General features: G+C 46.0%; 1 protein-coding gene across 3 annotated transcripts in view; it reads right to left on the bottom strand.

Annotated features, from left to right (window-relative positions):
- The window catches only part of PALM2AKAP2 (PALM2 and AKAP2 fusion), a 367,169-nt gene that overhangs the window by 147,357 nt on the left and 194,538 nt on the right, over positions 1-25,274 (bottom strand). Inside the window, exon 1 of one of the 3 annotated variants that reach the window (XM_075593698.1) lies at positions 21,625-21,890. The exons of the other annotated variants lie outside the window; for them this stretch is intronic. The gene's annotated coding sequence lies outside the window, so the exon portion shown is untranslated. Of the gene's footprint in view, positions 1-21,624; positions 21,891-25,274 lie in introns of those variants that run through there. 3 annotated transcript variants of the gene reach the window in all.

Below are 25,274 nucleotides of genomic sequence, written 5' to 3'. Positions count from 1 at the left end.
AGATAGGGACTCTTCGCCTTATTGTTATTTCTGCACCGGTGACAGGATGGCCACGCAGCACCCTGCAGCCTGGGAGCAGGTCACAGGATCCAGAGGCATTGTGTGAGACCTGCCGGCTGGAGCTCACACTGCGAGGAGGATCAGGACCCTTAGGAGAGAGGGGATTTGTGTTGGAGGCCCCTCTATGTGGGACCCGCTCCAACACACCACGCCAAGCAGCACCTGGGTACTGGAGTACCCAGGCAGGTACCCAACATGCACCTACATCTACAGGGGGTAGCACAACCTCACATTTGGGTGTGAATTGCTGGGACAGGACACCAGGGTTTATTGGTGCCACAGCACCCTCAGTACTTTGAACCAACACATGTTGAATCACTGGATACACCCCACCCCACCGTACAGTGGGTACGGGTTATTGTATGTTATCTGTGTTAGTATGTGTGTAAAGTAAAGCTTAGTTATATACATTGTGTTAGTTAGCTTAGTTATATACATACTTATTACTGTGTATCAGTTCCTGTGAGGGGTTATCCCGCCAACGCTGGGATCCCTCATAGGTGGAGGCGCTGCACTGCAAGGAGAAAGAGCTCACCCCAGGCTCCCAGAGGGGGATGCTTAGGCCTCCGGTGAGCGTAAAGGTAGAGCATACAGGTACAGCAGCACGCGTAGTTGCCCGCGTAGTTACCTTACGCATAGGGAAAGGGGGCTACATACAGAAGACAGCAGATAGATGAGAAATCTATATAATAATGCAGTCAAATGAGCAATGGTGCCTTTAAAGTTGTATTGTAGTATGTGACACAACATTATTTCTAAACTGAATGCACTTGAGAAGTTTGATTCATGTTACAATGTAACTTTTGAACTGTTTGCATACTGTATTTCTCCTTGAAAGCTAATCCCCTGGCATAATACCTTCTAATACTGTGCTATAAAAGGATTATAATTAGCATTTATTCTCTTCACCTATTAAAGTTTTATATTTAACTGTATTTTATATTTAACTATATCATTACACTTTGCTCATATTACTCGACCTCTCTGCAGCATTTGACACCGTGGACCACCCTCTTCTCCTTCATATTCTCCATACTCTTGGTAACCGTAATTGAGCACTAGCCTGGATATCTTCTTAGGCGGATTCCCCGGTGGTCACGGCGGCACGCGCTGTGTTGTGCCCGCCACACACCACAGCACAGCCCTCTATGGGGCAGGCCCCCGTGGCTGTGTGTGTGGACGTGAAAAGCGATTTGATGCGTACGCTGGCAGGGAAGACAAGAGTTTTGTCTTCTCGTGCCGCGACGTGGTCACGTGGCCGCGCGCAGCCAATGGCAGGGCATTCTGTATGCCCAGTCATGGCTGTGCTCCCCATCATGGCCGCACCCTCCCATCTCCCCTACAGACCGCCGATCGTGGCTGTAGTCTCTGCATGCGCCGCCATACCGCCAGGCGCGTATGCAGCAGGGAAGACTGGGGCCGTAGCCTTCCCTCTTCCATCGTACTTTCAGTGTCTCTTCCGCTAACACCTCCTCCTCCTCTGTCAATCTCTTTGTGGAGGTACCCCAGGGCTCTGAACCTCTGGACCTCTTCTCTTTCCTCTTTACACACTCTCTCTAGGTGACCTTCTCACATCTCTTGGGTTCAAATATCAACTGTATGCTGATGACACACAAATGTACCTTTTTTACCCCTGACCTTACACCTTATGTACAGAATAAAGTCTGAATGTTTCTCCGCTATATCATCCTGGATGGCCCTCTGCCGACTTAACATGTCAAAGACAGAGCTCCTCATACTTCTTCCCAAACCTAGCCATACTGTACTTCCCCTTCTACATTACTGTTGGCAGTACTATTATACACCCAGTATCACATTTGACTCCTCTCACATTCTCCTCTCGCACTCACCATGTAGCTAAAACCTGTCATTTTTTCCCTCCATAACATTGCCAAGATACGTCCTTTCATCTGTCACTCTCCTGCCAAAGCTCTAACACAGGTCCTCATTCTCATCCATCTCAACGTGTAACATTCTACTGTCCGGCCTTTCTGCCTCTCACCTGTCTCCACTTCAATCTACACTAATCGCTGTTGCTAGAATCACTTTACTCCTAATCTCCTAAATCTGTCTCAGCGTCTGTCCTGCTGAAAACCCTCTCCTGACTTCCTATTAAATCCTATATCCTCCTCCTCTCTTTAAAGGCTATATACTCTTCTGCCCCTCCTAATACCTCAGCCCTAATTTATCGCTATACACCTGCCCGTCTCGCGTTCTGCTTGAGGATGTCTTCTGTCTACCTATTTTGTATCTAAAGTCCTCTCCCGCCTAACACCTTTCTCACTCACTGCCCCGCACCTCTAAATTGGCGTTCCTCTCAATATCCGACTGGCATCCTCTCTCCCCACCCTTAAGACCTTTATTAATACTCACCTCTTTAATAAGTATATGGGTAACTCCGCTAGCTGGTACTAGAAACTTCATACATGGACCTTGGCCCCTTGCAGACGCACTTAGCAGAACACCCTCCTACTGTCTGTGTAAGTTCTCCCCACTTACCACTTAAATTGTAAGCTCTTTCGGGTCAGGGGCTCCTTTTCCTATTGTTATTTTTATGTCCGAGGCGCTTATTCCCATTGTGTTATAATATTACGTCACGTGTATTACTGCTGTGAAGCGCTATGTACATGGATGGTGCTACAGTATATAAATAAATATATATATATATATATATATATATATATATATATATATATATATATATATATATATATAAATACATACATACAACTACTCTGCTGCTAAGGGTGCAAGGGGTTTATAACAAACCTTGTCCAAGAACAAAAGGAGATTATCAACATGATTCTTAAAGGTGCAATAATTTCTATTAAAAAACAGAAAAACTAAAACATATTTTCTTTGTTTTAACTTTTGAAAGGGGCATCCTTCCACATTCCTGCATATTTCACATTCTCTCATAAACTTCCCTTGAACTTCCTAAGTCTGGAAACAACCCTTGGGACATCCCTAATGATGGAGACAATATGTCATTAAAGAATCAGGTAAAGATTTCGTTTCAGTGTGATGATGTCTCTGCTGCTCCCCCTGGGTATAAATAAACAGTGAGGATGTAACCAACTGAGGGTTCTGAGAGAATATACTGTAGGACAATAGAAATTTCCTGAGACAGTGGTATGCCTCTTATTTTTCAGCATAAAGCTAGAGAATGTGGAGGTGTGAGCAACGCCTTCCACAGTCTCTATAAATATTCCTCTCCTCTAGGGTTACCTTGCCTAACCACAACAATACCAGACACCTCCACTCTCTCCTCCTTATCTGACACCTATGCCTGGGATTGCTCCTTAATTATTACTAGGCCCTTTCCCACCAATAGTGAAATGCTAGTTCAATAATATGTTTCATTTGTTTGTACTGTAAGCTATGTGCTGTATATCTTTATTTATATAGCGCCATTCATGTACATAGCACTTCACAGCAGTTATAATAATATAACACAAATGGGAACAATTAGACTGTAAGCTCCTCGGAGCAGAGACTCCTCTTCCTTAATGTTACTTTTATGTCTGAAGCACTTATTCTCATGACCTGTTATTTATATTATTTGTTATTTATATGATTACCACATGTATTACTACTGTGAAGCGCTATGTACATTAATGGTGCTATATAAATAGATGTCATGGAACAGGAATACCCCTGTCTGCATTTCTGTCTCACCCCCTCCTTGTCCTTGCAGCCCTGCTTGTCAGCATGCTTAGTGGCAGCTGTATGTATTTGGTTCTACATGCAATTCCAATGCTTGTGTGATAAGACAGAGACATTTCCCCCTTTCCAGCAGTCTGCTGCATTAAGATGCTACATTTTGCTACATGTTGCAGCTTCTCCAGGCACTCCTGTGAGTTGCCATGGCAGCCCCAGCCTTTCTCCCAAATGGGTTAGTCTGCTGTCTCCCCCTCTGTTCTGCCCACAGATGGTCTGTCCCCAGACTATCTGACACCCAGCATACACTGCTTCATCCTTTCCACCATTTGCCAGGACTCGTGAGTACCTCTCTGTAAAACCCTGTAATGGTGCTGAAGGAGAATCTTTTCACCTCCCTTGAACACTGAGCACACACAGAGACACCTACACCTCTACACAAGAGACTGTACCTTATCCTGTTTTCCCTCAATAAAACCAAGAAAAGAAACAGATCTTGTCGTGCTTAGGAAAGAGGGCGAGTTGGCACTATCTGAGCTAAGTCATCTCCACGTGACCCTCTGGCTTCCAGAATAGTGAAAAGATAATCGTGTGCCTTACAGACACTTACAGGAGCTGCTACTCCAGACTCCATTATACAGAGTGGCCTCTACAGCAGTACAAGCAAGCAGCTTACACAGCTATGCAGAGCAACCTCTATACTACACAAAGGAAGCACCAAGTAGCTAAAACTGCACACAGTCTGCAGCTTTCACAGACAACCAGTAGCTCAAACTGCACGGCAGCCTTGCAACAAACAGTGCTTCTCTCACAAACCTAATTGCCTTTTTCTCTATCTGAGTCCACCCGCTGCTCAGCCCCACAGTGAGGAGCCAACGGACATCTGTAAGTACAGCTACCCCAACGCTGCACGCTGCAGGACACCGCTCGGCATCATCTGAGACAGACGCCCATCGCTGACAAGGTAAAAGACCGCACGCCACACGCACTGGCAAAGGCCTACACACACCTACAGCATGGCAGAACTCAGAGCCTCACCAGACATCACGCAGGAAAGCGATCTCTCAGACACAGAGACCGCCGCGCAACTGCAACAGGCGCAGGCAGGCGCAAGGCCTAAACGGACAGTCACACTGACACAAAAGGCCCGCGAAAAATATGAGAGCGACATTGAAGCGCACCGCGCTAAATTAGAGTTGGCCTGGGAAACAACCGCATTGGAGTTACGCAATGTCGTTAGTATTGGCGATGATGCACAACAGCTCGCGCAGGCAATCATTCAAATAAAGTCTGATCACTCGTGCTACCAAGGGCTGTCAGAAACATACATCACCTACTTGACCAGAACCAACACCGGCGAAAGCCTGCAAGAAAGAGACTTACAAAATAACATTGATCTTGCACGTGACAGCCGCGTGCGGGCCGCCATCACAGACGCTCAAAGCGTGAGAAAAGAGCTCCTCCTGGAGACCGCATCGCAGCGCTCAAGCATATCCAGGCACTCATCTAGATCAGCAAGATCAGCGCAGTCTAACGCGTCCAGCGCAAGCACAAACGCTAACAGGGCACGAGCCGCCGCAGAGGCCGCACGTGCCAGGGCTAAATATGGTCGGAGAGAGGCAGCCGTAAGGGCAGAAAAGGCGCGCATAGAAGAGGAGGAGCAGGCCGCCTCTGCCGCCGCTGCTACCGCCGCCGCTGCCAATGCCGCCGCCGCTGCTACCACCGCCGCTGCCAATGCGCGTAGAAAGGCCGAATTAGACGCGGATCTAGAGGCTCTAAGCAAAGAAGAGGACGCCGCTGCCGCCATAGCCCAAGCCGAAGTCCTAGAAGCAGCTGCGAGACAGGACGGCGGGGAGCTACCGTACAGACGGATAGCCTCAGAGGATCCAGCCCAACGCACTGAAGACTACGTAAGGAGCCTCTTCAGTGTAAACACCAGCGCACCATCTCAACACGGAGGGAGTGACACCACGGACAACGAAGACTCGCTAGGACCACGAGGAGAAGACGCTGCTCCGTCAATGGCACATGCTGCCTGGGATAGCCACAGCCACAACAGTGATCCACACGCCAGCGCGCACACGGATGCACAACAACGGGCTCGCCATCCAGGTACACCCACGCGGGAGAAAACAGCCCCTCACACTAGCCAGCAGCCATCACGCGTCCACGCCAAGGAAGAGGCGACCGCACAGACCCTCCCAGCAACTACCTCAGAACGGGGCAAACGCGCCGATGTCTCAGGTCTGACAGACATAGCCAAGTACATGATCCGGCGCGACTTGGTGCACGCAGGACTCATCAGCTTCGACGACCGCCCTGAGAACTACCGGACGTGGAAGTTCACGTTCAAAGACGCAATCGACAGCTTGGACTTCTCAGCAAGGGAAGAGCTCAACCTGTTAGTCAAGTTCCTGGGGAACGTATCCAGGGAGCAAGCGCAGAGACTTCGGACGGCAAACGCACATCAACCCCAAGTAGGTCTGGACCTAGTGTGGGAAAGGCTAGAAGAGACCTATGGCAGCCCTGAAGCAGTCGAGGATTCACTCTTCAAAAGAATCGAGAGCTTCCCCAAGATCACGAATAAAGACTACTCGAAGTTATGGGATCTTGGAGACCTGCTGCAAGAACTGGAGTTCGCAAGGAAAGACCATTCTTTAATAGGTCTCAACGCCCTAGATTCAGCTCGTGGAGTGAGACCCATCCTGGAGAAGCTACCCTTCAACCTCCAAGAAAGGTGGCTTTCACAAGGTTCCAAATACAAAAGGGAGAAGCAGGTTGTCTTCCCCCCATTCTCATTCTTCGTGAGCTTCATCCGCGAAGCGGCAAGGACAAGGAACGATCCCAGTTTCATCTTAGGTGCGCAAACCACATACAGTGCGAGCAGCCTGAAGAACGAGAGACCAGCGACGAGATATGGTAACCCCCAAACACCCGTCTCGGCCCGCAGGACGGACGTGCCTCCCACGACCCAAACTACTCCCGATCAGTCAGTCGCCGGAGACAAGGAACCAAGGGACCCAAACAGGGAATGTCCCATACACAAGAAGCCACACCCACTCAACAAGTGCTTTGGGTTCAGGATGAAGTCCCTAGAGGAACGCAAGAGGTTACTTGGAGAATTCGGAGTTTGCTTCAAGTGCTGCGGTTCCACAACTCACCTAGCCAGGGACTGTAAGGAAGAGATCAAATGCACAGTGTGCGAGAGTGACAAGCACGTGACAGCGTTACACCCAGAGGCGATGACACTCCACCAACTCAAGAACCCATCCTCCATAGCGGAGCATGGCGGGGAGAAAGAAGAAGGAGAGTCAACATCCGTCACATCTCAGCGCACTGAAGTTTGCGGAAAAGAAGGTGACAAAATGTCCTGCTCCAAAATATGCCTTGTCGCAGTGCACCCCCAGGGACAACCTGAGAAGGCTATTCGGATGTACGCAATACTCGACGACCAGAGCAACCGATCACTGGTCAGGTCAGAGTTCTTCGACATGTTTAACATACAAGATGGTGCCTCTCCTTACACTCTCAGAACGTGCGCAGGGCAAATGGAGACCACAGGGAGAAGAGTGAATGGCTACACCATATGCTCAATAGACGGCAAAGTGAACATGCCCCTTCCCACACTCATCGAGTGCAACCACATGGCCACAAACAGGGACGAGATACCCACACCAGACGTGGCACTCCATTACCCCCACCTCAAAGGAATAGCCAACCACATCCGGCCGGTGGAACAAGACGCCAAGATCCTGCTGCTGCTCGGTAGGGACATCATGAGAGTACATAAAGTCCGTAAACAGCACAACGGACCCCACAACGCGCCATACGCCCAAAGACTCGACCTAGGATGGGTGATAGTGGGCAACTCGTGCACTAACAAAGAGCACGGGCAAGACTACGTCGATGCCCGCAGAACGGAGGTGACAGAATGTGGACACACATCTTTCTCCGAACCATGTCTTGGCCATCTCCAAGTGACCGAAGGGCCAAGTGAAGAGAGAAGACAAGGTCATACCCCTGAGACCAACAAAGACATCCCCACGCCGATGGGATGCGACAATGGCTTAGGATGCTCAGCAGTCCAGACAGCCAAGGATGATGAGTCGACTCCACCGAAGGAAGAGAGTAACCTCCCAAAGGTGACCGACAAAAGGATCGTCCTAAAAACAACAAACAATCAGACAATACTCCCGCGAGCAAGGGCACAATTAAGACGTACAGTTGTTCCTCTCCACAGAGTATCAAGCAACAGAGCAACCAATTGCCACGGCTGGCATAGCCGCAAAAGATTGCGCCCCACAGGCGAAGCCACAGTGTCAAAAGGACTGTTCGTTCAAACACGTAAAAGGGGACAGTTGCAGAGACATTTCCCAAAAGGGTTTACAAGGACAAAAGAGACTGTTCTTCGTCATGTCCAGGGAGAAAACAACCTCCCGATGGCAGTCAACAAAGAAACACAAAAGCGTTTCACCAAACTACGCGGAGATGTTCTCGTGCAAGAGAAATGTACCGATGAACTACGGTGCAGAGCGTTCCAGACAACAAGGAACGATGACAAACAAACACCATCGAGGGAAGATAGAGGATTCCCGAGGTTAACTGTCAAGGAGCTCTCTAAAGACGGACTAAGCAGTCGGGTGACTCCGCTACCATTCCGTTCACCAAGGAGGCACTTCCCAAACAATGGAGAACATGCCATCTCTAGGTTCACCTCGCACCTCTGCGGCCTACAAAGGGAACCAGAGACCAAAAACAACTTTGTGGTCTTCATCCAGAAGATATTCTTTACCGGCCACGCAAAGCCAGCACCTCTAATGGGGGAAGGCGAAGAATGTCGGTACCTCCAATCACCTGGGGCCTACCACCCTCAGGAACCCGATCAAATCCGGGTAGTGTTCAACCCTAGCGCTCAACTCCAGGGAGTCTCCCTGAACGATACCCTCCTCACTGGACAAGACTTGACGACCAGTCTTCCAGGGACATTAATCCGCTTCCGCAAGGAACCTAAAGCCATCCCCTCCCGCCAAACGCCAGGTGATGGGATGACAAACTACCATGACTGGCACATCCACGAGGTGATGCACTCTGTAGAGAAAGCTACAGAGTCAAAGGGACTGTTCTCTCACAAAGTCGAAAGGAAACAGTGCCAGAGACTTTCGCAGAAAGACATTGTGGTGAAACCAGCAAACCTGGAGCGGTTCATCCATCCAATATCCTTTGCTAAAAGACTTTGCCAAGGGATTTCAACACCAGTGGTGCCGGCCGGTATCACCTCGTTATGTAGACATGGACTTTGCATTATTATGTTGTTATGTTGTATGCATTGCACATATGTTCCACATAGCCTACCATATAGTGGTATCTACAGATACCAGACGGGGAGTGTCATGGAACAGGAATACCCCTGTCTGCATTTCTGTCTCACCCCCTCCTTGTCCTTGCAGCCCTGCTTGTCAGCATGCTTAGTGGCAGCTGTATGTATTTGGTTCTACATGCAATTCCAATGCTTGTGTGATAAGACAGAGACATTTCCCCCTTTCCAGCAGTCTGCTGCATTAAGATGCTACATTTTGCTACATGTTGCAGCTTCTCCAGGCACTCCTGTGAGTTGCCATGGCAGCCCCAGCCTTTCTCCCAAATGGGTTAGTCTGCTGTCTCCCCCTCTGTTCTGCCCACAGATGGTCTGTCCCCAGACTATCTGACACCCAGCATACACTGCTTCATCCTTTCCACCATTTGCCAGGACTCGTGAGTACCTCTCTGTAAAACCCTGTAATGGTGCTGAAGGAGAATCTTTTCACCTCCCTTGAACACTGAGCACACACAGAGACACCTACACCTCTACACAAGAGACTGTACCTTATCCTGTTTTCCCTCAATAAAACCAAGAAAAGAAACAGATCTTGTCGTGCTTAGGAAAGAGGGCGAGTTGGCACTATCTGAGCTAAGTCATCTCCACGTGACCCTCTGGCTTCCAGAATAATAGACACAATACAATATAATAAGCACTTCAGACATAAAAGTAACATTAGGAAAAGGAGTCCCTGCTCCGAATAGCTTTCAATCTATGTTTTAGAACAAAGGCGGCCTCCCAAAGAAAGTCTATGCTTCCCCATTCACTGTCAATGTCCACTAAGTCAGCACTGACAGAGTTAACTTCATCAAGAGACAGCATCCTCCCCCCTCTCCCCACCATCTCTGCTAAGGGTTTCTGTTTGATGTGCAGCTGATATCACTTTACTGCAGACTCTCTTGGAGATTAAAGAAGACAATCCGAGGATCAGAAGCGGAGCACAGCTGTGTGAAAAGATGGGGGCTAAACACCAGCAAATTAGTTAAAAAGTAAGTCTTTAATCCATGGTAAGTGAGGGATACAAAATGAACACTCTGACGCGTTTTGGGACACAATCCAGGATTGTGTCCGGAAACGCGTCAGAGTGTTCTTTTTGTATCCCTCATTTACCATGGATTAAAGACTTACTTTTTAACTCATTTGCTGGTGTTTAGCCCCCATCTTTTCACACAGCTGTGCTCCGCTTCTGATCCTCGGATTGTCTTCTTTGCTACATGTTGGCGTGATGCACGCTTCCGGATGAGCTGCCACAAATGTGAGTACTCTATTCTCCCTAACACACGGAGGAGATTATGACCATTTCTACAGTGCTACTCCAGGGTGATTGTTCCAGTGATTCAAATGGACGGTACCATGATTATACACACATAGGTCTGTCCTCATCACAGGGACTGTTATACTATTCACTCATATAGGAGACATATGACAGATTCTCACCAGGCTTCTATCAGAGCTTATTGCACTTCAAGTGATATTTAGTACTTAGAATCTGCATGTACTATTTATTCCATTTGTTTACTGAGCACCGATATTTGGGATCTGTTCCTGCTTACCCTCTCTTGGAGATTATACCACCGGAGTTACAGAAAAGGTGACAGCCAAAGGGTGTCAGACGTTTGCTGCGGTTCGCTGATCTTACAGCTGCTCTGTACAATCGGAAACACACAAACCTTCTCATCCCCCTGTGCCCTACTATTCCACTTACCCTTCCTTAAGACTGTAAGCTACTTGGGTCAGGGTCCATTTTACCTACTGTTACAATGTTAGGTAAGAACAATGATAAAAGTTCTGATAAAGGTCCTCAACCTCACTAATTTCAGCTCCGGGGACCCTCTGGTTCTTGAGACACTTACATTCAAAGGTCTCCTTAGAACCATCGCATGCAGGGGAAACAAATGGAGCTTTAAATCTCCTGAGGCACGTAGGCCAATAGCAAGCTGCAACATCATCGCGGAGATTTAAGAACCAGGAAGTAATCAGCAGCACCTAAAATTAACATGGTTCAGGTCTGGGGACCCTCCACTTCATAACCATTTAAACAACAAAAAAGTGACCCAAGGAAGGAATGCCCCATTAACATTTCAAGTTCAACATGGCTTTAAGTCTTACTGAAGATGACTCAATCCCCACCATTGCAATGCTATTGAGCCTGGACATGCCTTTGTACAGTAATACAAGTGAGAATTCCTGAACAATGTGAGCGATCACAGTGTTGGTGTCGGGCTGGGAAGTGGGAGGGTGGAATTTCCTCCAAAGGTTGGACATTTGACAGATCGCCTGCCATGTACGACCAGAAAGCATTTTGTGCAACCACAACAGATTCCCTGGAATGTATTGGTTTAAAGTCTTGTTGTAACTAAAATACTGTACAATAATACTATGCATACTACATATGTTCGCCACAGGATATGATTTTATCTGCTGGGAATGAATTATATGTTAGCTTGGAACAGCCTCTTTACAGGATATGTTATTATAAATTGTTTACAACTGGGAAAAGAGCACCAGTAAAATAATACTTTTGTTGAGTCCCCAGGAACAGGTTTTCATGGGTAAATAATATTTTCGCCATTAATCATATTTTGCACTGGCTTTATTTAACTCATTTATAGTACAAAATGATAGAGGCTTAGTATCAAGGCAATTTTAGAACGCAACTGATGCACATAGTGTCATTTTTCATATCGTACTTCTATTCATCATTGTATCAAGCACTTCCCACCACTATTTTCCCCATCAGCGAAACAGGCAAAGTTTGCCTACTTTTTATTTGGGAAAATTGCCAAGCTTCACAAACAAAATTAGCCAAGCATTAAAAGTTAATGTGCCGGGACACTTGTCTCTTTATATACAGTCATCTTTGCTAAAAGCTTTGGAGAAATGAGTTAAAGTTACAACATTCTGGTGAAATTGGAAAGCAGTGTGAATTGATATGTTTTATGTTTTTTTTTGCAAAAAGCTAAATTTAGGAAGAAAATACAAACATTTTTGCTAAGCAAATTTGAAGACATTTGCACATCTCATAATTTATAATGAAATGATAGAATAACATAGTTGAGTTAGAAGTTAACCATATTTAACTGTTTCTACAAACTGAAGTTGTGACTCATAACTCAGCCCTTCTGTTCTATTACATTACATAAAAAAGTGTCTATTAAACATACTTCAGCGACATCTACTTCCGTATTTCTCACTTCTTGGACTGATGTTTATTGAGCGTCAAATGATTCTGGGCCGTGCTCAGTTCCTGCGCAAACTGGGAGGAGCGCGCCCTGAGATTGTCTGCGGGGGGGGGGGGGGGTAGACGCGGGGTTTACAGAGTCCCTTCACGCTTCCCAAAGACACTTAAATTAAGTGCCGGGGTAGCGGCGAAGGCCTCTGTAAACTGCACTTACCTTGGCCAGACACAATAGCACATGACATCGTGATGCCAGGACGCCGGAGCCGAGGTAAGAGGGAGAGGGGAGGGGGGGGGGGGTGGAGAAGGGAACAGGCGGCAGGGGGGTGCAGAGAAAAAAAGATTGCGCTCCCCTGCATTTAGTAATTCGGAATGGGACTTTTGGTCTCGCCACGACTTAGGCCCGTAATATAGTGGGCGCGCGCGGCACTTATAGTTGGCTGTGGTTAGCCAGCCATTGTATGCTAGGGCCGTGCGCTTTCACAGCAGTGAGCGTGGAGCCGGGTGATCAGGGGGAAGACTCCAAAAAGTATGTATTCGCGCCGAGTGGTCATAGAGTTAACGCTAGTGGGGACAGCATCAGGGGATACAGTGGCAACGTAGGACGGAACGGGCACATTATAGTCCTGTACGTGGGAGACTAAGGAGACCTCCCGAGGCGGAGCCATGCAATTGTCCACAGTCCCAGCAAGGCTCGGTATGCCACAGCCCCTGGCAACACTAGATTCAGCAGTACTCGTATCTGGAGTAGTGCCGGCCGGCACTCCCCGAGGGACTTCTCCCAGCAGCCCCAGCGCGTCATAGTGGCGTTCCACTGCCTTCACATACACGACAGCTCGTGCGTGGGCTGCGCGGATCTCTTGGCGGCGCAATTCTTTCTGCTCTGCCGCCTTCTGCACAGGGTCCCAGTGCGGATCAACGAAGGGGATCTCCCGAGCCTCGCCCGCGATGACCTCAGGAAACAGCAACTCCGCAGCCGACTCGGGATCGTGGGATGCCCCGACCGGTACCTCGGAGGTTGTAGCACCCTCGCTGTCAGCATGGATCTCGGACAGAGGGTTGAGTGGCTCTGACATAACTCCAAGTGGGACAGCAGAGAACCTTGGCAGGACATCTGGTACGAGGGAGGGTTCGGCAGCTACCTCGTCAGCAGCTTCGTCATCAGACTCGCCGACGGCAATCACTTCCGCAGGATCCTCCCTTTCGGAGCAGCTTACCGGAGCAGCATTAGGGCACTGAGGACTGGACAAAAGAGTGGCATTTCCTCCAGGTGGTTCTCCATCACGTACAGGTAAAACATCGCCAGAGGGTTGCAGGGACCATGGCTAGAAATAGGGTACTTGGCATATATCACACTGGGCTGATGCATGCAGTTGTTCTCCCGTAGCTCCACATATGGCACATACCCCCAGCATCTGTACGTCCCATCTTCATTAGTGACCACCGCTATTCCGCCAGGCAAGCGGTAAACATTGTCCATATCATCAGGAATAATTTGCAACTTGGAGCAATGGAGGCAGCTTGCAGACACAACTGCTGGTGTTGAAATACAAATGTGTCTGTCTCCTCATTTCCTGTTCGCTCCATGAAACACATTTCACCGCTATTCCGCCAGGCAAGCGGTAAACATTGTCCATATCATCAGGAATAATTTGCAACTTGGAGCAATGGAGGCAGCTTGCAGACACAACTGCTGGTGTTGAAATACAAACGTGTCTGTCTCCTCATATCCTGTTCGCTCCATGAAACACACCCAGCTCCTCCCCCTGGTGGATAGTATAGTCCAATCAGGAGCAAGGAAGGGGGAGGGGTTTCGGCTGTTCGCACTGTTTCTTGCAAACTGTAATCCAGCAAAAGCTTCTTTCTTTCTCTGCACTCTAGTTCCATCATGTCTTTTCTAAGGTGTGGCGCCCAAAATTGTACTCCATATTCAAGGTGTGGTCTTACTAATGCGTTGTAAAGGGGCATAATTATGTTTACTTCCCTTCCGTCCATTGCCCGTTTACTGCAAGATAAGATCTTGTTTGCCTTTGCAGCTACTGCATGACTTTGGGCACTACTGCTAAGCCTGCTGTCTATAAGCACTCCTAAATCCTTCTCCATCAAGGATTTCCCCAATTTATCCCATTTAATTTGTAAGTCGCCTGTTTATTCTTGCTTCCCAAATGCATAACCTTACATTTATCTGTATTATAACTCATCTGCCATTTATATGCCCAAGTTTCCAGTCTCTCCAAGTCCTTCTGTAGAGAAATTACATTCTGCTCTGATTCTACTACCTTACACAATGTAGTGTTATCAGCAAAGATGGAGACTTTGCTCTCTATGACAACCTCAAGGTCATGAATAAACAAGTTAAAAAGCAGGGGTCCCAGTACCGATCCCTGAGCTACTCCACTTACGACCCTAGCTCAACTTGAAAAAGTTCAATTTATGACAACCCTCTCTGTTGTCTGTCCTTCTACCAGTTTTCAATCCAGGTGCATATATTTTTATTGAGTCCAATTTGCTTTATTTTGTACATCAACCTCATGTGGAACCATACAGTATCAAAAGCCTTTGCAAAATCTAAGTAGATCACATCAACTGCATTACCCTGGTCTAAATTCCTACTTACATCCTCAAAGAAACAAATAAGGTTAGTTTGGCATGATCCATCCTTCATAAATCCATGCTGACTATTACTAATAATTTTGTTTTCCATTAGGTATTCCTGAATATTATCCCGTATTAAACCTTCAAGTAGTTTCCCCACTACTGAAGTCAGGCATACAGGTCTGTAATTCCCTGCTTGTGATTTAGCTCCCTTTTTAAATATAGGCACCACATCTGCTTTACGCCAATCTTGTGGTACTGAGCTTGGGGAAATGGAGTCCTTGAATATTAAATGTAATGGTTTGGCTATTACTGAACTTAACTCCTTGAGAACTCTTGGATATATGCCATCGGGGCCAGGTGCCTTATTTACTTTAATTTTATGAAGCCGCCTATGAACTTCTTCCTCAGTTAACCAACTATTCATTAATATAGAGGTTGTGGCTTCCTCCTGCGGCACTACTATTGAAATTGATTCTTCCCTGGTAAACACAGAGGCAAATAATTTGTTTAATACCTCTGCTTTTCCCTTATCTCCAATAATTTGCCTGCCCATCTCACCATGAAAAGGACCTATATTTTCTTTCCTTTTTTTGTTATTAAGCTACTTACAGAACTTTTTAGGGTTGTTCTTACTTTCTATTGCAATCCTTTTTTCATTATCCATTTTTGCTAATTTGATTGCCCTTTTGCAATTTTTGTTACATTCTTTATAATTCTGATACGATGCCCCTGTCCCTTCTGACTTAAAGAATCTAAACGTCTGCCTCTTCTTTTCCATTTCCTCCCCTACCTGTTTATTTAGCCACATTGGTTTTGGCTTATTTATTTTATACTTATCACCCAAGTGTATACACTGATAAGTGTGCTTTTCTAACAATGTTTTAAAGACTGCCCATTTACTGTATCTTCTACATTTTCCCTGCAAAAATATCATCCCAGTGTATTACTTGTAGATTTAAAATTTGCCTTTCTAAAGTTTAAGGTCAATGTTGAACCCAAGTAATCTGTTTTTTGATAATTTATTTAAAATGAGACCATGTTATGATCACTGTTACCCAAATGTTCCAGGACTTGAATATTTGCTATTACTTCTACATTGTTTGATATTACCAAATCCAGTATTGCCCCTCTCCTCAGGGCCGTCTTAACGTCTGGGCACGCTGGGCAGTTGCCCGGAAGCCCCACAGTATAGGGGGGCCCCACGCGCCCGGTCCATGCGTGCCCACCAATGCTCTCCATCCGCCCAGCACCCCGGCTCGCTCTTAGGGTTGCCAGGTGTCCAGTATTTGGTTCCCCTGTCCGGTAAAATATGAGAGATAATACCGGACATAGGATAGAGCAGGGTTGCTGCTGCAAGGGGGCTGGGCAGCTTCTGATTGGTTGCTGCTGTGTAATTCAGCCAATGGGAAGGTGGCAGGAGCCTGAGGGTGGGGCCAATGAGCGGAGGAAAAGCATGCAGCAGAGAGGTGAGGCTGTGTCTGTACTGTATGTCTCAGTGTGTGTCTGTCTATCTGTGTGTGTCTGTCTATCTGTGTCTATCTGTGTGTGTCTCAGTGTGTGTGTTTGAGTGAATGTCTCAGTGTGTGTGTGTTTATGTCTCAGTGTGTGTGTGTATATGTCTCAGTGTGTGTGTGTGTGTGTATCTGTGTGTGAGTGTATGTGTGTGCCTCAGTGTCTGTGTATTTGAGTGAGTGTGTGAGTGAATGTCTCAGAGTGTGTGTGTGTGTGTGTGTGTGTGTGTGTGTGTGTGTGTGTGTGTGTGTGTGTGTGTGTGTGTGTGTGTGTGTGTGTGTGTGTGTGTGTGAGAGAGTACATACAGGCATACCCCGCATTAACGTACGCAATGGGACCGGAGCATGTATGTAAAGTGAAAATGTACTTAAAGTGAATCACTACCTTTTTTCCACTTTTTGATGCATGTACTGTACTGCAATAGTCATATATGTGCATAACTGATGTAAATAACGCATTTGTAACAGGCTCTATAGTCTCCCCGCTTGCACACAGCTTCGGTACAGGTAGGGAGCTGGTATTGCTGTTCAGGACATGCTTACAGGCGCATGCGTGAGCTGCCGTTTGCCTATTGGGCGATATGTCCTTACTCGCGAGTGTACTTAAAGTGAGTGTCCTTAAACCAGGGTATGCCTGTACAGTACTGGCAACTTTGTTTAATTGCTCACTCACCCTTACTTTTCTTTTACTATACTAACAGTCTTCCCATTTTCAAGATCTATTAAAAATAACCACCATTGTAAATTCTCAGAAAGGCTCCATAACTCAGCTCTCATCACAGCAGCATTGCAATCTCTGCAGCATTCTTACTTACAGATCATCCCCAAGAAGGCAGAGCAGGTTACTTCTTCAATGGCATGATTCAATATGCAATTTAAAGCTGGATTTTGAAGTCTAAATTTGAAAGCTACTGTACTGATAATGACAGGGGGGGGGGGGTGAGAGGATGAAGGGATGGGGGATAACAGGATAAAGGGAGGGTTGAGAGGACAGGGGGGGGTGAGAGGACAAAGGGGGGTGAGAGGGTGAGAGGACAAGGGGGGGTGGGAGGGTGAGAGGACAAGGGGGGAGAGAGAGAGAGGGGATCAGGAGGGGGGTGCAACAATCTTGGAATTTGTGGGAGGAGCAGTAAGTTCAGTATTGCTCGCCATGTACAGTATGACTGCAGGTCAGTTATTTATAAATGATCTGACCATTACGTAATTTGTTCTAAATTTCACTCCAAGCATGCACCAATTTCCACCAATTTGCAATATTTCATATTCTATTTCCTAAAACAATCCTCGGAAGGGTGCTCCCTCTCAAGACTCCTCCCCAGATTTGTTACGAAATAGAATATAAATTGGTGCAAATTGGTGAATACTTGGAGTGAAATTTAGAACAAATGACATAACAGTCAGGTCATTTATAAGTAACATTCTTCCCCACCAACGATTCTCGAGTGCGTCGCACCTTTCACCGTTATGTCCAGTATTTTTGGACAAGCCACCTGGCAACCCTACTCGCTCTCCCCCCGCCCAGCACCCCGGCTCCGCTCGCTCTCCCCCCGCCCGGCACCCCGGCTCGCGTCACAACCGCTCGCAGCCTAGCAGTGCAGCACTTCCGGTGCCTGCTGCTGCTAGTGAGCACGTGGGAGGCTGGGAGTGACAGTGTAGGCAGGGCCCGTGCACTGCTTTGCCCGGGGGGCCCTAATGTCGTTAAGATAGCCTTGCCTCTCCTGGTTGGTTCCGCAATAATGTGGGTCATATAATTGTCTTTAGGACCCCCAAAAAACTGTTTCCTTTTGCTGTAATGCTAATCTCATTGCCCCAGTCTATGTCTGGATAATTAAAATCACCCATTATGCAAACATGACCTAGTTTTGATGCCTTCTCCATTTGCAAAAGTATTTTAGCTTCCTCAATCTCACAGATATTTGGTGGTTTATAGCATATTCCCACAAACATTTTCTTTATACTTTTACCTCCACTGCTAATTTCTATCCACAAGGTCTCCACATTTTCATCATTCCCCTCATACACATCTTCCCTTATAATAGGTTTTAGATCTGGTTTAACATATAAACATACTCCACCTCCTCTTCTATTTGCTCCATCCTTCCGAAAAACGGAATAACCCTCTAAATTAACTGCCCAGCCATGCGTTTCATCCCACCATGTTTCAGTAATGCCTATGATATCATACTGCTCCCTTGCAGCTATTAATTCAAGCTCCCCCATTTTATGTCAGGCTTCTTGCATTAGCAAGCATGCATTTAAGTTTTTTTTTTCAGCCGGTACTATTATCTTATCTTCTCCTTCCTTTCTGCGCCAACTTGGTTTAGTCTTTAGAAGTTTTCTAGTATTATCTGTATTTACTATGAGTGTCTCGTTGCTTGTCAAACTTGCACTTGCCCCCATTACAACCTCCATAACCCCTTGTATCCTCATCTATTCTATTTAGTTCGCTATCTGTTTCATTCCCCTCCCCACTCCATCCTAGTTTAAAATCTCCTCCAACCTTTTTACCATTCTCCCCCCTAGCACAGAAAATCCCTCGTCATTGAGGTGCAATCTGCCCCTAGAATATAGATGGCACCTCTCAGAAAAGTAGTCCCAGTGCTCTAAAAACCCAAACCCTCCTTCTTAGCCATGCATTAACCTCCCTAATCTCTGACTGTCTCCCTGCGGTAACGCATGGCACTGGTAGTATTTCAGAAAATACTACCTTGGATGTCATTGCCTTAAGTTTTTGGCCTAAATCCCTGAAGTCATTTTTTAGGACCCTCCATCTTTCTCTAACTTTGTCATTGGTGCCAACGTGTACCAAGACCGCCGGCTCAATCCCAGCCCCTCCCAACAATCATAATAAACCTGTTAAGTGCTGTTACGGCATATGGGGCCATATTTACTAAGAAGGGCTACTCCTGCCAGCACGTCTTTATGTCACATTCACTTGAATATAGGGTTGCTAGGCGGCTTTTCCACAAATACTGGACACAATGGTGAAAGGTGCAATGCGCTCGAGAAAAGTCGGTGGGGAGGTATGTTATTTATAAATGTTCTGACCGTTACATAATTTTTTATAAGTTTCACACCAGGTATGCACCAATTTGCACCATTTCACATTCTATTTCTTAAAAATATTCTGGCGACAGAGAGCCATCCCCAGAATTTTTGTACGAAATATAATATGAAATGGTGTAAATTGGTGCATAACGGCAGTGAAATGATAAAAAATTATGTAGCGGTCAGAACATTTGTAAATAATATACCTGCAGTCATACCCTCACCCCTCTCACCTCATCTTCTCATTTTCTCTCCACTCCCCCAGCTCTCTCATTTTCTCTCCTCCTCACCTCTCATACACTCTCAAGGAGACTCTCACCAGAGACTCTCACCAGAGACTCACCTCCCTCTGCTCCACTCTATTTCCTCCACTTTGGCCCCACCACCAAGCTCCTGACACTTCATCCGGATTGGCTGCTGCTGGGTAATGCAGCCAATCAGGATGAAGGAAACTGCCCAGCCCCCTTGCAACAGCCCTGCTCTCTCCCGGCTTGAAGAAACCCACAGCCCCAAGCCAGTCAGGTCACTATGTCCAGAGAGGTAATACTGGACACATACATGTCCGGTATTACCTCTCATTTTTTACTGGACAGAGTGTCCAAATAAAGGATAGTCCGATTCAATACTGGACACCTTGCAACTCTACTTGAATGGGGCTGTAAGGTGTATGTCAGCACGTACTGTATGGTACCTTTTGGAGTAGAACCTCTTAAGCCATTTTCCATTGCTAAATTACCAAACACAAAGAAAACAGTACTCCAGGGATACAATAAAGGGGCCACGGCAGACTGAAGCGAAATTAAATAATAAAATATTGACAATCTTTGTTTTTATGAATTTGTCAAGTAAATGGAGTATGCCATGGGGACAAGGCTTTATTTTTTTAGTTTATGAACCTAGTTCTAAATACATTTTGTAAAGGATTACTGCTTTGAAATATGAAGTAAACCACTGTGTTGGGACAGTAGATTGGTGCTGTACTTATGTTTTGCTTTCAGAGGTATTTGTAAATAGATGTGTTATTCCTTAAACCCTGGCATGTCTTGGGATCCCAAGAATATACTTGATAAAACCAGTGTTAACTGCTTCAATGCTAAAAAATGCCTGGTACCTATCGATGTGACTCAATAGCAAACTTAACAGCCAAATTACATAGTAATGTTAAGCCCTTTGTGGGGAATGGTCTTTAAGGCAGGGTTGCTGAACTCCAGTCCTCAAGCCCCCCACTCCCCAACAGTTAAGGTTTTCAGGATATCCCAGCTTCAGTCTTTGACTGAGCCACCTGTGCTAAAGCAGGGACTAATTGAGCCACATGTGCTGAAGCTGGGATATCCAGAAATCCTGACCTGTTGGAGGTCTTGAGAACTGGAGTTGAGCACCCTTAATACATTGTTACTGTACAGGTTTGATAGTAATGCTAACACCTTCACTGTTGAAAGGGCCTGTGCAGTATGACAGGCCCTTCCGACACTAAAGGGGTTTATAACACTGTACAGATCATGTTTAAAAACCATGCGGCTTTGGTTACTGCGGTTTCCAAAAACGTGTCCTCCAATCACCCTCTGTAGACCTGGAATATGAACATATATTCCCTTCTGAGTCATAAAAGCATCACAGCTATCAAACAACGCAGCCGAACTCTCTGCAGGTTGCTGTGCTGTTATTTTTTTTATTTATAACCACTATAAAGGTTATACAAAGCTTTTATATGATGACTGTTATAAAATATATATATATAGGTTTCAGCAATCACATCATCGATATGCACAGTAGTGCTTATTAAGGACCAACAAAACTCATACAATAAAAGACGACTGCAAAGCCATGGCTGGCCGAACACGTCCCAGGTGAAAAAACAAACAAACTAGAAATAAGTGGTCCCTACCAGTATGACACCAATATGCTTTTTATGTTTTCAATATTTTCATACATACATGTCTATATACATGTCATGAAACACAAAGCCATTATTTTATTGGTGACAAAGGTGCTACTACTTTGTTTTAATATATATATATATATATATATTTTTTTTTTTAATATATATATTTACATTTCATAAATTTGATTGAGGCATCATCCCTATCCTGTGATATTAACGCTTCACTTTGCCCAGCAGCTCCCAAAAAACTCATACAATAGGAGTATAGTTTTGGTACAAAATACTGCGGATGCTGCAGGATGAATGCTGCAGTCTGTGAAAAGTACAGTACCTTAGTCCTCGCTGTGCCCGCTGGCTCCACTTGGTTGGCCTGTGTCCCTTGGTATCGCTTAAAACTCGATAATGATCTCTTGTTACAGTGATCAGACAGCAACTCAAGCACTGCAGCAGCAGGCAGCCCTTCACTTAATGTTGTTTCAACTCCTCCAGCCACAGAGTTATTTGGTTGCAGCACATCATCATCAGTGGGTGTGGATGTTGATCTGGACAGAGTGTGTGCATATGCAGCAGCAGCAGTCTGACTGCTATGACATTGAGCTCCCAGTTTCTTCACTAGCTCCCTGCTGCTGTTACTGACTAATAAATAAATGAATGGGCTGGTTAGAGGTTTCTCACTCACTCTAGTGCAATCAAGCTGTGTGATCCAAACTGGAAGGGGTGTATGTACTGTAGGATAGGTTCCAGGGCTGGAAGGCTGCTCAGGTTACAAGAAGCCTTTCAATATACTGTAAGAAGCTTTGCTGCACTGTTCTGCTATTACTGGATATCAGAGAAAGCAATCAAACACAGAGAAGAGCAAAATAAGGACTATTAAGCTTTAATATGGCTTGTGTATACAAGGTATTGACATTGTAGAGACTATGCACTCCAGACACTGATGCCATTATTAATATTCCATTATTATATATCTGCACCCGCTTTGTTTTCCAGTGTGATACAATGAACACATTACACATTAACACAATTGAAAGTTAATCTCTGCTCAGATCTGGCTATTTATTTGTGTGCAAAAGTTAAAAAAAAAACCGAAGGTAGTGAGATCTACTCTCAAAGGGGCACATGCATCGTGCCATTATGGTTTATCGCACCTGTTCCCGCGTTAACTCCCATTCAATCAATGGGCGTTAATACTGGAGTAGGTGCGATAACCCATCCCGGCACTTGATAAGCTGTCATACTGCTTCAAATGATCACTCCTTGCACATTGCGGCCTGATGCAAACATGGCAAACTTGAGCAAAGCACTTTGATGATAATCTACACATTTTCAATATACATTGCTTTGATCTACAGATGTAGCAGATGTTATTGCTGCTGTTACCGCTGCTGCAATGTTTACCTCATGAGTTACAGCGGTTCCATTATAAAGTAATGGAGACGCAGGTAACCTCGTGCCATTCCCCAAACTAAATTGTGCGCTGTTGCACATTGTGTCATAGTAATGGGTGCAACAACAACATCTGCCACATCTGAAGCTCAATGTACTGTAATCCATCAAGTATTTTAAACATAGCCCCACACTACTGTCTCCTGTAGAAGAGAGGTAACAACAATCTTAGCAGAGGTGGAGACTGAGGCCTTACATGTCCACTTGCTTAGAACCTCTTCTACAGGGAGGAATTGAAACTTAAGTAAAATAAGTTATTCGCCCCATATTTAGTAAGCTTCCATCACAGTAAATAACTGAATGGCTCAAAAAGGTATCAATTATTTTTGTCCCCAGCTTCAGGGTGATATAATGGCTTCGCTAAATGGTGTAGGGCAGGGGTTGGCAAACTGCGGCTCCCGAGCCGCATGCTGCTCTTTCTGCTCCTACTTGCGGCTCTCTGCAGGTTGCTGACCCCCAGCTGCTGCCTTTCTCCCTCACTATCCTGGCGGTGGCTGCAGCAGTGGGCTGGCCGGTGCTGGTCCGGCCTCTTGTTGCTGCCGGGCCCGACGTCTCCCCAGCTGCTGGCCTGCCACTCTCTTGTACTGTGTCCGATGCTGGGCTCTCATGCCAGTGCACGCCGGAAGGGCGTGTTGCGATTTCCGGCATGAGCCGACGTCACTGAGTCCGGTGTTGGACAGCACAGGAGGGAGGCAGGCCAGAAGCTGGGGAGAAGTCAGGCCCGGCGGCAACTAGAGGCCCGACCAGCAACGGCCAGCCCCCACAACCCCGCCGCAGCCACTGGCAGGACAGTGAGGGAGAGAGGCCCAATGTAAATGCAAGTGTATATGTATATATATGTACAGTGGTCGACAAATCACCAAAAAATCTACTCGCCGAAAAAAAAAATCTACTCGCCACCTAGTACCACACGTGGGCTGCTTGGGCCAATAGGAGCTCGCCATGTTAAATCCACTCGCCCGGGGCGTGCAAATGTATAGGTTTGTCGAACACTGTATATGTATATGTATATAGCAACTGTAAATATTACTGTATGTTCATTTGCATGTCTTAGACAGGTCTGCAACCCTGTCTTTCCCCATTGTCACCCAGCATACAGCGCTTCCACTGCAGCAAGGGATTCTGGGAAATGACATGCAAATGAGCACTCAGTGCCACCTTTTGTCTCAAGCTCGTATTACACAAGCCAATCCTCAAGCCAATGCATGCCGTTTTAAACACAGCTTTTAGACAAAGGCTGGGATGAGATGCAAAGCCATTAGACCCACTCACATACATGTTTCAACCTTGATGGGTATCATCAGTGTGAGGCTGGTCTTAATGGCTAGAGCAGGTTTGAGACTAGACTAGGTAATCACCACTGTCATTAAGGTTATGGTGGGTAAAAAAAGTGACAAAAACCCTCCACAGTAAAGCATAAAGCAACTGTAATTATTACTGTATGTTCATTTGCATGTCTTAGACAGGTCTGCAACCCTGTCTTTCCCCATTGTCACCCAGCATACAGCGCTTCCACTGCAGCAAGGGATTCTGGGAAATGACATGCAAATGAGCACTCAGTGCCACCTTTTGTCTCAAGCTCGTATTACACAAGCCAATCCTCAAGCCAATGCATGCCGTTTTAAACACAGCTTTTAGACAAAGGCTGGGATGAGATGCAAAGCCATTAGACCCACTCACATACATGTTTCAACCTTGATGGGTATCATCAGTGTGAGGCTGGTCTTAATGGCTAGAGCAGGTTTGAGACTAGACTAGGTAATCACCACTGTCATTAAGGTTATGGTGGGTAAAAAAAGTGACAAAAACCCTCCACAGTAAAGCATAAAGCAACTGTAAATATTACTGTATGTTCATTTGCATGTCTTAGACAGGTCTGCAACCCTGTCTTTCCCCATTGTCACCCAGTGGTGATTACCTAGTCTAGTCTCAAACCTGCTCTAGCCATTAAGACCAGCCTCACACTGATGATACCCATCAAGGTTGAAACATGTATGTGAGTGGGTCTAATGGCTTTGCATCTCATCCCAGCCTTTGTCTAAAAGCTGTGTTTAAAACGGCATGCATTGGCTTGAGGATTGGCTTGTGTAATACGAGCTTGAGACAAAAGGTGGCACTGAGTGCTCATTTGCATGTCATTTCCCAGAATCCCTTGCTGCAGTGGAAGCGCTGTATGCTGGGTGACAATGGGGAAAGACAGGGTTGCAGACCTGTCTAAGACATGCAAATGAACATACAGTAATATTTACAGTTGCTTTATGCTTTACTGTGGAGGGTTTTTGTCACTTTTTTTACCCACCATAACCTTAATGACAGTATATGTATATATGTATATATGTAGATGTATATGTATGTGTGTGTGTGTGTGTGTATTTGTGGGGGGGGGGGGGAGTGTGTGTGTGTTTATTTGGGGGGGGGGTGGTTGTGTATGTATGTATGTATGTATGTATGTATGTATGTATGTATGTATGTATGTATGTATGTATGTATGTATGTATGTATGTATGTATGTATGTATGGTGTATTTGTAAATTA

Source organism: Ascaphus truei, chromosome 1 (assembly GCF_040206685.1).
Source record: "Ascaphus truei isolate aAscTru1 chromosome 1, aAscTru1.hap1, whole genome shotgun sequence".
Taxonomy (NCBI): Eukaryota; Metazoa; Chordata; class Amphibia; order Anura; family Ascaphidae; genus Ascaphus; species Ascaphus truei.
The sequence above is the reverse complement of the archived record's forward strand: the minus strand, read 5'-3'. Positions and strand labels throughout refer to the sequence as shown.